Source organism: Acipenser ruthenus, chromosome 38, assembly GCF_902713425.1.
Source record: "Acipenser ruthenus chromosome 38, fAciRut3.2 maternal haplotype, whole genome shotgun sequence".
In the NCBI taxonomy this organism is placed as follows: domain Eukaryota; kingdom Metazoa; phylum Chordata; class Actinopteri; order Acipenseriformes; family Acipenseridae; genus Acipenser; species Acipenser ruthenus.
Window position 1 is genome coordinate 8472258 of NC_081226.1, and position 14038 is coordinate 8486295.

General features: G+C 40.1%; 1 pseudogene; it reads left to right on the plus strand.

Moving 5' to 3' along the window:
• The window catches only part of LOC131706918 (zinc finger protein 420-like), a 22770-nt pseudogene extending 11121 nt beyond the window's left edge, over positions 1 to 11649 (plus strand).
• The last annotated feature ends 2389 nt before the right edge of the window (positions 11650 to 14038 follow it).

Sequence of the window (14038 nt, forward strand, 5' to 3'; positions counted from 1 at the left end):
GGTGCTGTCCTGAAGCTGGTTGGTGTTAGTGTGTGTTAGTGCAGTGAGCTTCAGGACCAGCTGGCTGAGGGGACTCTTCTCTGGGCTCTGCTCAGCAGGGCTTTATGGTGGTAAGAGTTTATGTTACTATTTTTTAGATGGAGCCAAAATTTAATTGCTCTTTTTGGATATTAATCAGTAGTGGGTATTGGCCTGATTCAGCCCTGCATGCTCTCTCTCTCTGATCACAATGTGTTGACGTCATATTCTTCCGACAGACAAGAACCAATCAAAACGCGAGACTGTTAAGCAGTTCCATCCCCAAAACCGGGGCTGCGTCATACCTCCGCGTCTTTTCAAAGAGAACAACAACAACAAACGCCAGAAATTTAAAAGAAAAAAGATTGAGCTCCGCAGAGTTGTTTTTAATTTATTTAACATTTTGTTGCGCACCACTTGACAAGGCGTGGAAGATAAATAAGAAAAAGTGAGTTCCATGTTGTTGTTTTTAATTGGTGTTTGGTTGTTCTCGACGCAGTGGTGTTTTGCTGTTAGCCGCGGGTTTTTCAGCCGGTCAGTGTTTCTGTGCAGCGCAGGTATGTGATGTTCTCGTCATGGGTAGCTAGTAATGTCAGCGCGGTGTTGATGTGGTTTAACCTGCTGAACTCGGATGCGCGCAACCTCTCGATGCTCTCCTAGTGTCTGGGATAAATCCCGACTGAACTGAACAGATACTGTACGAAACTACACGTGATTGTAGATTCATATTGAATATAAACTACATGAAAACGCATTGCGCGCTGAGAGATAAGCACGTCTGTCTGTGTTAATCACTTTATAAAACATAATGTTCTTGATTACCCTGTTTTATTTTTTACAAATTGTATTTATTTGTTAACTGCAGAAGCCATAAAGTAAATGATAGACGCGGTTGTGTTTATTTTGACAAAAGGTATTTAGAGTGTCGCGCTACAGAAAGTGGTACATCATCAGAATGTGGTACTGGTACCAAAACTTGATCCGTGTGACGTCAAAAAATGGTACGCTGTCAGTGTTGTGATTGACTGCTGCACAAATCAGTAGGAACAAGACAAAGTAGTTTACACACAGAATCCTACATATTTACAATGTTAGATAACAGAAGCTGTTGCTCATCAGTTAGTCATATATTTGTTGAATTGGTAAAAAAAAACCAAACAATTATATTATTATTATTTGTTTATTTAGCAGACGCCGTTATCCAAGGCAACTTACAGAGACTGGGGTGTGTGAACTATGCATCAGCTGCAGAGTCACTTACATTTATGTCTCACCCGAAAGACGGAGCACAAGGAGGTTAAGTGACTTGCTCAGGGTCACAAAATGAGTCAGTGGCTGAGGTGGGATTTGAATCGGGGACCTCCTGGTTACAAGCCCTTTTCTTTAACCACTGGACCACACAGCCTCCTATTAAAATGAACTTTAGAGGCCAACAGTATCATTTGTTCAGATGAGCGATTCCTTGTTTTCTGAGCTAAAATTATTTGCACAGCCCGGGCAAGCGCAGTACATGGAGTACCACGTTTTAACATGTACCGCAAAATAACACGACCTGGGACTTTTTTAACATAACATTTACTGTTATACAGGCTTTTCAGCACGATAGGCTTTTTACAGTATATAGCGAATATTAATGGGCTTTTCCACATGGATAGACATTCTGTAATAACACAGGGATGTGACAAAATCAATGCTGAAGCAACCTTATATAACATTTGTAATTTTGCACAGTTTAAGCTGTGTCTGAATGAACCACTCGCAGCGAGTCCAGCCTTTGATATGGAGACACTCCGCACTCACTTAACTTGAGCTTACATTAAACTATAATGTGGGCACATTTTAAGGTCTTTATTGTAAAAAGGTCTTCACAGAATTAAAAAATGACTTAATACAGTCGGTAAACTTCTTTAGTAACAAAACTAATCTTGTTGGATATGCTTTTAGTACTCGCATACACACACATGCGTACACGCACACGTGTGGAAGGCCATCCAGGTCAGAAACACACTATTTAGTGCATCTTCAAATATTTAGTACATGCAGGGGCACTGGCCCCTCCAATAATCATCTCCAAAATATTGATTTCTGCCCTTTCTGTCACTGACACTCACACACTAAACGTATTTCCTCATAAAGTGTAGTTATGGTCGTGTGTGTACTTGGTTTGCACATGTCCCCCCCCCCCCCAATAAGAAATAAGTAATAATAATAATAATAATAACGTGCAGTTAAGGACTTGTGTCCCTTTAATGTTTGAGTCTAGCTGTAGTAGTACAATTAGTGGATAAACCGCACATTTTAAAAATGATGCTATTTTATGCTAAACTGAAAACTGTTAATATACTAAAGGGAAAGCACTTGTGAAGCTGAATCTAGAGCTTCAATGCAGAGTTCCTGAAATGCAGTGTGATTTATTCGTACACCACATTGAGCCTGTTTTAACGCTCGGGAATCGGACAATGCAATGTCTTTGTCAGAACTCATGAAGCTCTGTAAAGAACATGACCTGGACTCCTGTATCCTGATGTATTCCACCTGCAGGTGCTTTGGGCCGCGCTACCTGTTACAGCTGCAACTGCAGAAAGATGTGTCAGTGATAAAAAGCTCCACAGCGTATGGAGTTTCATTGAAATGGCGAGTGTAATGCTATTTATTTATATAACCATATCAACACACACCACACACACACACACACACATTATATATATAAATTGACATAGTCGTGTTTCTTTACAAACACAAAAATAAATACAAAAACAAACATTTTAACAAAAACACTTGCTCACAGAGTGAAATCAAACAGTTAAAACAAAACAAAGTCACGAACACTAAAATAAACAAAACAGACCCTGGGTCAGGCTGGGCAGTTTCCTTCACTGTTTCTGCACAAGGTTTTTAGACAATAACAAAACATCGGATTTTTTAAAAATACAAAACAAAACAAAACACAAGGCTGCGCCGTCATATTTATACATTCTATTAATAATACAGTCATATTTATACATTCTATTAATAATACAGTCATATTTATACATTCTATTAATAATAGTCATATTTATACATTCTATTAATAATACAGTCATATTTATACATTCTATTAATAATACAAAGCCTCTATACAAGCAGGGCTGTGCCCTGCCCCCGCTAATAGTGTGCAGGGCTCTCTCCTGCTGCCCTGCTGCAGGCTCTCTTACAACCGTATTGTCAATAAAATGCACAGTACTACTACATTTATAATACTTTTCATTGTACTGTCAATGAAATTTGATTTCAGTGTTACTGTAGCTTCAGTAGAAACTCAGTATGCATTTGGCATTATTTTATTACTGTAACGTCAAGCTTGGCAAATGTCTGTGATATTCTTTGAGCGCTGGATGAGGAAGCAGGTATCTTGTTTGTTTATGTCCGTGTTATGTCTGTGGTGAAGGGACTATCTGTATTGCTCAGATCTGCCTCCTTATTTTTTTTTTTTTCGGCTGCTATCGGTCTCACTCAGCCATTGAAAGCTTTTCTCTGCTTTTTCCTGAGAAAAAATGACTAGAGACCTGCGCTTGACATCTTTTTGATGATGTCGGACCGTGTTGGAAAACATGGAACAAGTATTGAATAGCAGTTTGCTACGCATGAGGAATGACGGCTGTATTCATGTTATTTTTCTGAAAAGTGATTTAACATTGGATAGAAAAAACTGTTAGTTCCAAAAATGCAAGCACTGCTGTGATAGATGAAAGCTGCAATATGGTAGAGAAGTTACTCTGAAGTTGTAACAACTGAAAAAGATTCTTTTGTGTCAAAGCAAATGGCTGGCCAGCAGCACACGGCTGTACAAACAAGTCCTTTGATCTCCAGCCCTGACATGAAAGAAGCTTGCCCTTCGGGGAGTCCACTGGGGTATAAAACTAGTTAACAGGTTTTTGCTTAGAAAATACAGCTGGTTTATGACGGGGTCATAAAGCTAGTTTTCAAGGGGACCGAAGGAGCCAGGCTCTAAGACTTCAAATAGATCCAAAGAGAAAAGGTCTCAAGAAGATGACAAAAACCAGATGTATGGACCTTTGTGGCACCAGGGGTGTGAAGAATGCACTGAGTTCAGAGGTCTTCACACTAGATCACACACACACACTCACACACACAAACACTCGCACATGAAATATATGGTAACAGGATAATGAGTTGTACCTTTTCTATTGGTTAAGTGTCAGAGAAAGAGGAGGAGAGAGACACCTATGCAGAAGGGTATTTAATGTCATGCAACAATTGTAAGAACGAGTATTCTGTTTGTCCTGTACCTGGGACCAGACTCCCTGCATATTTCAATAAACCTAACAACTGATTGAAGAAAAGGACTCTGTGCAGTTTCTTGAATCTACTTACTCACCATCCTTTTTTCAGTTACATCAGACCGGAAAGGGAAAATTGTAATGTCAGACCTGGTCCAACATGGCCGCAAAGGGTTAAACTTTTTCAACAGATAAAATCCTATGATATTATAAATTTATTACAAGAAATTCTGTGTTCCTTCAATAGTAAAGCCACTCCTGCTATAATGCCAGATTGCATTTGTCCCTTGAATGCCGTTCATTACACTATTTAAATTGATACATGATTATTTTTTCAGCAGCTACTAAACAGAATCCGGTCTGCTGCCATGGACAGTGTGAAGATGGAATCTGTCCAGATTAAAGAGGAGTTCCCTGAACTTGAACTTGTCCCCATTAGAGTGGAGTTCTCTGGGCTGGCTTCCCTCCCCATTAAACAGGAGCTCTGTGAGGTGCAATGTGACAGCAGTCAGCCAGAGGTCTCTGACATTAAAGCTGAGCACAATGAATTGGAGATCCCCCAGATGGAAGAATCCCTTCCTGTGAAACAAGAAGAGGTGCTGGAAACTGTCCGTATTAAACAGGAGCCCCCTGAAGTAGAGTTTGACGACATGGAACCAGTGAAGGAAGAATCTGAGGACTTCAAACCAAACATCCTTGAGCAGGAGCCTGTACGCCTGCGGGAGTGTAGAGTGGTGCTGGAGAGAATCTGTGTGAGAGAGCAAGGCGCTGGAGAGGAAGGCTCTCCCAACAGCATGCAAGGAGGTGGAAAGGAAGACGGGCGCTCCCATTCAGAATGCAGTCTAGCAGGTGAGTGACTCCCAGTAGCTGTGACATTGCCATTCTAGATTGCGTGAAATCCACAGTGTGGTTGAAAGAGAGGGAGCATATTGGTTAGATTACTTTAAAACCTGTCCAATCCGGCATCGCTTGGGACTGGAAAGTGGTGCCGGATTAGAGAGTTACTGTAAAACATTGAATACTGACCTAAAGGTAAAATGACAAAACTATCTGAACACTAAACAACTGTGTTACTGTACATACACAGTGTAATAAACACAGTAATGCTTCAGCAAACTCTTCACCTGTTATTATCACAAGCCTGTTTAACCCATTCCCATAGAAAGACCTTCACGTGCTCGTACTGTACCTGCATGAGGATTCAGGTGCATCTTGCTGCATTCAGGGTCTCTCACTGTTGGCTCTTTTGAGTTAGTGGCATACATGATGTTACAATTTACTAATAATTTGAAGGTATCTGGTTTTAAAACTTCATAATTATTTCTACATAGTATTAGAAATGTAAGGGTTGCCTCCCGTGTGTACGATTTATTGATTTTAAGGCATCAAAATATGGAAATTGCACGTTTCTTTTCAAGAGTATGTCAACATCATTTTAAAAGGTTTACAAAACTTGAAAATGTCGCTGAATTTGTCGCTCAAAATTGTTTTAAAAAAAATCTATTTTTGTCTGCTTCCGTTTTGCAGCCAAAAATTTTACAGAACATTGCTACGTTTTTAAAAGATGGTTTCAATAGTGTCTTGAGTTTCAATGTTTGAATGCCGTTTGACCTTTGTCGTACCGCAAAATCTTTCAAGGTTAGCTCAAAGATATTCTATTTAAAAGAATAGAAATAAATAGAATATCTATGGTTAGCTGTACATGAGGCAATGCAGTGAAAACAAGCATCCATATTTAAACGAGGTATTCTCAACGCAGTAATAAGCTTTTTTTTTTTTTTTTTTTTTTTTTGGTATTTCCTTGACAGGCAGCCTTCTGCACGGCAGCTTAGAAGTAACAAGTTATTACAAGAAGCTGAGAAACCAGCAATACAGCTGTTGTGTTTCTGTTGTGTTTCTGTTTGCACTTTTTGTAACATGAAACACTTTGTGCAGTTGTTGTGCACAGTGTGTGTTTCTGTAGGTTGTGTACGCATGTTTGCTTTGTATTTGTACTGTATAGACTACGTGCAACTACTGTTAAAATATAAACTACTAAAAGTACTCGCCTTCACAGCACCATACATTTTCAGTCTTGGCTACTTTGCTCTGCTCCCACCCCTGTTTAGACCTTTTATTTAGCATCATGTAATCAAATGAAATTACAGCATCATTATATTGCAAAAGTCTGCCAGTATTTCATGTTAAGTCACATTATATAGTGTTGTGTTTTTTTTTTTTTTTTTTATTTATTATTATTATTTTTTTTATTTTTTTTAATTATTATTATTTTTTTTTAATGGTCTCAATCCTAAAATGTCTAGGTGATGCTAAGCTTTTGTCTGTAGTGTAGGTTCCTGATGCATTTACAGTCTGTGTAACTGTATAAAATAAACTGCTTGTGTTTCTGTCTGTATACTGGAGTCCTGTAACCCACTGTGTTGGGATTCAATTATAGGAATTATAAATAGAGAGAATTGAATTAACAAAACACTAAACCCTGCATGTGTAATGTAATGCTATGGCATGGGGCTGCACATTTCTAATGCACCGTGATGTATATCTGTACAACAATAAACAAGATGATTCCAAACAGAGAGAGGGAGGGAGCCGTTCCAGTCTCCAAGCACATCATTGACAGCTGATGCGGATTACACTGCAGTTCAGTGTATGCATCTGTACAGACCCCAAGATTTGTAAAAACTCATTATTATTATTATTATTATTATTATTATTATTATTATTTATTTCTTAGCAGACACCCTTATCCAGGGCGACTTACAGTCGTCAACAATTACATTTCAAGAATCACAGTGCAAGTAATAATACAATTAAGAGCAAGACAAATACAATGATGAATACAATGACTTTGGTTCAAGCAAGTACAAGTGTGACAAAATACAATTCAATAATACAGCAGATAACAGTGTCAGTGATAGTTACATCAGGATATAATTAAATACAAAATACTACAGATTAAACACTTGGCAGATTGCAGTAAAATAGGGGGCAGATAAGAGCAAGTAATGCGCATTTAAGGAAGGATGATATGTGTCCCAGGGGAAAAACAGGAGTTCTACAGGTTCTTTCTGAAGAGGTGTGTCTTGAGGAGGCGCCGGAATGTGGTCAGGGACTGGGCAGTCCTGGCATCTGTAGGAAAGAGATTCCACCACTGCGGGGCGAGGGTGGAGAAGGAGCGGGCTCTGGAGGCAGGGGAGCGTAGAGGAGGTAGAGCCAGTCTTCTAGTGCAGGAGGAGCGGAGAGGTCGAGTGGGGGTGTAGGGAGAGATGAGGGTCTGGAGGTAGCTGGGTGCAGTCTGCTCAAGGCATCTGTAGGCTAGTACAAGAGTCTTGAACTGGATGCGAGCGGTGATCGGGAGCCAGTGGAGTGAGCGGAGGAGTGGAGTAGCATGGGAGAAGCGAGGCAGAGAGAACACCAGGCGGGCAGCGGAGTTCTGGATGAGCTGGAGCGGACGGGTGGCGGACGCAGGGAGGCCAGCCAGGAGGGAGTTGCAGTAGTCTAGGCAGGAGAGTACCAAGGCCTGGACCAGGAGCTAGGTGGCATAGTTGGTGAGGAAGGGTCGGATTCTTCGGATGTTGCTCAGGAAGAATCGGCAAGTGCGTGCCAGAGTGGAGATGTGCTGGGAATAAGAGAGGCAGGGGTCCTGGGTGACTCCGAGGTTCTTAGCGGAGGAAGAGGGAGAGAGTGTGGTAGATTCCAGAGGAACAGAGATAGAGAGATCAGAGGAGGGGGAGGAGTAGGGAAAGAAAAGGAGGTCATAAAATACCATGATGAGAGAGATATAATTGTAATCTAATGCTGATATAATTGTAATCTGGGTTTGTCAGGGGCAATAGATCTGAAACATTACAGGAGAACTTCAAACTCAGATTTTGATCCCAGGGATCGGTTTCACCAAAATCAGTCTTTACTGACTTTGCTTTCACACATAAAGGCTTTAAGTTTAACTTTGCATTTTTAAACTGGTGTAACCCAGAGCAAACCCCACAGATAAAATGCACATACTTTAATCCACTTCACCACCTAGCCACATGTCCTAAGCCTACAAGCAGTCCCTCTTACTTTCTTTCCTGTTTATATTTTCCAGGTTCCAGTCCAGCAGCTAAAGCGAGGGCGGGCGGTGGAGAATATCCTGACTGTGGGAAAGGGTTCACCCAGTTAGGAAACCTGAAACGACAGCAGCGAATTCATACAGGAGAGAAACCGTATCGCTGCTCTGACTGTGGGAAGCGTTTCAGAGAAAGAGGAACCCTGACAAAACATCAGCGAATTCACACAGGAGAGAAACCGTATTGCTGCTCTGACTGTGGGAAGAGTTTCATTCAGTCAGAACATCTGAAAAGACACCAGCGAATTCACACTGGAGAGAAACCATTTTGCTGCTCTGACTGTGGGATGAGTTTCAGTTACAGAGGAGCCCTGAAAGCACACCAGCAAATTCATCTAGGATATAGCCTGTATTGCTGCTCTGACTGTGGGAAGAGTTTCAGAGAAAGAGGAACCCTGACAAAACATCAGCGAATTCACACAGGAGAGAAACCGTATTGCTGCTCTGACTGTGGGAAGAGTTTCATTCAGTTAGATCATCTGAAAACACACCAGCGAATTCACACAGGAGAGAAACCGTATTGCTGCTCTGACTGTGGGAAGAGTTTCATTCAGTCAGATCATCTGAAAAGACACCAGCGAATTCACACTGGAGAGAAACCATTTTGCTGCTCTGACTGTGGGATGAGTTTCAGTTACAGAGGAGCCCTGAAAGCACACCAGCAAATTCATCTAGGATATAGCCTGTATTGCTGCTCTGACTGTGGGAAGAGTTTCAGTCACTTAGGAAACCTGAAAACACACCAGAGAATTCACACAGGAGAGAAACCGTATTGCTGCTCTCACTGTGGGAAGAGTTTCAGTCAGTCAGGAGCCTTGAATAAACACCTGCGAATTCACACTAGAGAGAAACCATATATCTGCTCTGACTGTGGAAAGAGTTTCAGCCACACAGAATCCCTGAAAACACACCAGCGAATTCATACAGGAGAGAAACCGTATTGCTGCTCTGACTGTGGGAAGAGTTTCAGTCAGTCAGGATACATGAAAACACACCAGCGAATTCACACTGGAGAGAAACCATATATCTGCTCTGACGTGGGAAGAGTTTCAGTCACACAGTATCCCTGAAGGCACACCAGCGAATTCATACAGGAGAGAAACCGTATTGGTGCTCTGACTGTGGCAAGCACTTCCGTCAGGCAGGAACTCTGAAATCACACCAGAGACGAAGCCCATGTTCATTCAGATCGAAACCTTAACCTTTCATTATGAGTCCCTGTGTAATTTACTGTTTTGTGTATCGCTCTAGAGCTTGAGATTTAAATGGTCAAAATGCTGTTCAGCTCTCTTGCACTCTGATTGTTAGAAAGTGGGCGGAGACGCGGACACGTCACAAGAGGCTTCTCTGCTGTCAGTTTAACTCAGGCTGTCAATGCAGTCAGTGCCTGGGAGCGGGAATATGCAGAAAGGAAACTATTCTACACCTCATCTGATGGACGAGTCAGGAGAAATTGATAACTCAGTGTGGGGAATGAGTTTCAGGGTTTAGCATTTAAACTGCATAGACTTGAAAATAAATACATTGATGGGAACGAGTATCCCGACCCCGGTATGTAGCATCCCAGAGACAAGACTGCACCGTCCTTACTGGACAACCGCCTGGAGGGTTTGTCTTGTACATTTTGTCACGTTTCTAGAATAAATGAATCACATCAATGATTGAATATTTTGCAATGTGCATTGTCCATGCTTTTATTTTACACTGCTTTTGTAAACTGCATCATATAATACAAGTGTAGCACGCATGTGTACGGGTCATAGGTACAGAAACTCAGACAGGTTTTATCCCGGCGCTTTCTTGCTCTTTTGCAGAGTTGGACCTTAAGAGTAGTTAAAGGGATGATTGTGTGGCACCTGCAGATTTACAAGGGAGTGGAGAAATGTGTAACATTGTAGAGCTTACCAGGAATAGGCCCCGGTAGCCATGGCGACTTGAGGTGAAATGGCCTGATCACCATAGTAACACCAATATGTATTGGGGGAGAACGCCTCTCCTGAATTCCTGAGCTTTGGAGGCCCTGAATAAACAAGATCGGGTTGCACCAGGACTCCAAGGTGAGAGGTTGAAGATGAAAAGTCCTTTGTGCTAGGGTTAGGTTTTCATTTAGAAGAGAGAGCTACGGGTAACAGCCTTACGAGAGCTCTTCCCAATATTCAACAGGAACACCCCATAGTTTGATCAACATTGTAAGAAACTTAAATAAATCAAAAGGACATAAAGAGAAACTCGACCAACTGGGTTGCAATCGAAGAAAGGAAAAGTCAACGAATGTTGAACCAATAATGAATGAACTGATTCAGCCTGCTGCCACTGGTCAAATTTACAGCAAGAGTTTTCCAATCCACTGAGCGAGTCTGGGTTGTGTGACCAGGAATACAAGCAAATCCTACAGGCCTCTGACGCTGGGAAATTGAACCACAGACATAATACATGTAACGGTGTTCAGTTTAAGGGCCGTGGAGTCTAACTGAAGGATGTATAAATAAACAACAGATTGCTAAAGAATGAATTACGATTTCGTAATATCCTATTAGAATTTACTGAGTTTATTGTTCTTTCCTGACTCATATATATTGAAACAATTCTAACTTGCATCGATTGCAAGACAAAGGAAACTTCTGGAGTGGAAATGTAGCTGTGCTGGACAGCAGCTGGAATGGAGTTCAAAACCAGTATAAATATGAGTAGTGTTAGAGCTCTTGTGAGAGCAGAGAAAGAATAGAACACTGCACCCCTCTGCATCTCCAAGTAAGAGAGTGCATGTCAATACCTCCCTGCATTGCTTGCTGTTCCCTGTTTAATAAAGCATTGGTATTAAACTCTTGTATTGAGTGCATCATTCTGTGTTAACCCATTCCAGAGACTCAGCCCCAAGTGTTTAGTTTAGGCTCAAACTTCTTCCACACATTGTAATTGTTAGATAAACAGAATACCACTTATGTAATCACAGAAGGGTTTTGTCCACTGGAGTTAGGATATGTTGCAGTGGAGCTGCAATGACTCATGCTGGAGGCTCATTGCACCATTATTAACATATGGATGCAGTGTCCAGTGTAATAAGAGATAACAGAAGACTGTTGCTAGACTGTTGTAGTGTTTTATTATGATGATGATGATGATGATGATGTCAGTGCTCTGTGCAGTAAAGGGTTACCTGGAGGTGTTTTGTGCAACCGGTCCCTGGTTTTCATGAATTGTGACTGATGACATTTAGAATGAATTAAAAACACACAAAACAAATGCACTGACTCGCTTCTGTAATATCACAAAAAATACAACACAAAACAGCCACATATAAAAAGCATCATTACATTTAGATTTGAATACAACACAAAACAGCCACATATAAAAAGCATCATTACATTTAGATTTGAATACAACACAAAACAGACACATATAAAAAGCATCATTACATTTAGATTTGAATACAACACAAAACAGACACATATAAAAAGCATCATTACATTTAGATTTGAATACAACACAAAACAGACACATATAAAAAGCATCATTGCATTTAGATTTGAATACAACACAAAACAGACACATATAAACAGCATCATTACATTTAGATTTGAATACAACACAAAACAGCCACATATAAAAAGCATCATTACATTTAGATTTGAATACAACACAGAACAGACACATATAAAAAGCATCATTACATTTAGATTTGAATACAACACAAAACAGCCACATATAAAAAGCATCATTACATTTAGATTTGAATACAACACAAAACAGACACATATAAAAAGCATCATTGCATTTAGATTTGCTCCCCTAGTCATACATGTATATAAATACAGTTAAGAATAAAACATGTTAGAAAACAATGGATCACCATCTCAAATTCACAACCAAAGAACATTCTGCATTGAAATGGAGTTAAAAAATGTTTTACTGACTATACCTTACTACTTATGCATCGTTTGCATGATTTATTTTAATTGCAAATCTATATACTGCACTATTTCAGTTTTGTTACAGGATACATTAGTTTATCTCTAATGTAATCACAGTTCTACATATACACTGCCCCTGTTCTGAGGCTATGTCCCAAATTCTGGGCTTCTCTGCTGTTCCGAATTCAGCCGAGTTTATGGGATGTTCTGCTCTACAGATGACAGCCCAGTTTCTAAATCATGCTCAGTTTACCATAAAAATGTTCAACAGAACTGGATCGTGAATTCATTTAAGTGTAACCTTTAGTACATGAATCAAAGTTGACAACTTTTTTTTGACTCTCCCCAAATTTGAATTAGAAACAGAAATAACATTTAAATGTAAAAAAAGCTTATTTCTTTATTACAATGAAAAAAAACTGCATTGCACTGAAATAGATACAGTATATGAAAATGCAGGTGTTTTCCTTTATTAAAGGTTAATATCAAAATACATTTTGAGAAGGAACATGGTATTTCAAAAAAAGGACATCTCATTAGCTTATGTAATGTCCATCAATATATAGTCATGTGTAGCGGTTTATCAAACCTCAATATGAATAGAATGGTGGAATTCAACATATTTTATAAACCTATTACATGCAAAAAAATACAAACATGCAAAAAAGGCCTATATCTGCTGTTTAACACATGGGTTTTAAGAGACCAGCGCCCTTCAACAACTTAACATGGATATTATTGGATTGCATTGGTCAATTACTCCTCATCTATTCCTGATAGTTATACTGTAGGCTAGCGTTGCTTGCAGCATTTCTGTGCAACTGCAAGATGTTTTTGCAGAATTCTACATGTAAGATTTCTGTTGGACTTTAGTCCCAATTACTGTATTCACAGTTTAGAGTGGGTCTCCAAACTTCACTGCCGTGTAAAAGGATTGGTTGTATAACTCTCTCACAATGTTAAAATGCCTCTAGGCTTTCCCACTCGTGTCAACGTCATATTCCTCCGACAGACAAGAACCAATCAAAACGCGAGACTGTTAAGCAGTTCCATCCCCAAAACCGGGGCTGCGTCATACCTCCGCGTCTTTTCAAAGAGAAGAACAACAACAACAAACGCCAGAAATTTAAAAGAAAAAAGATTGAGCTCCGCATAGTTGTTTTTAAATTATTTAATATTTTGTTGGGCACCACTTGACAAGGCGTGGGCGATAAATAATAAAAAGTGAGTTCCATGTTGTTGTTTTTAATTGGTGTTTGGTTGTTCTCGACGCAGTGGTGTTTTGCTGTTAGCCGCGGGTTTTTCAGCCGGTCAGTGTTTCTGTGCAGCGCAGGTATGTGATGTTCTCGTCATGGGTAGCTAGTAATGTCAGCGCGGTGTTGATGTGGTTTAACCTGCTGAACTCGGATGCGCGCAACCTCTCGATGCTCTCCTAGTGTCTGGGATAAATCCCGACTGAACTGAACAGATACTGTACGAAACTACACGTGATTGTAGATTCATATTGAATATAAACTACATGGAAACGCATTGCGCGCTGAGAAATAAGCACGTCTGTCTGTGTTAATGACTTTATAAAACATAATGTTCTTGATTACTCTATTTTATTATTTATTTATTTATTTTAACTGCAGATGTCTTAAACTAAATGATACAGACGCGGTTGTTTTAAACTAAATGATATAGACGCGGTTGTTTTAAACTAAATGATATAGACGCGG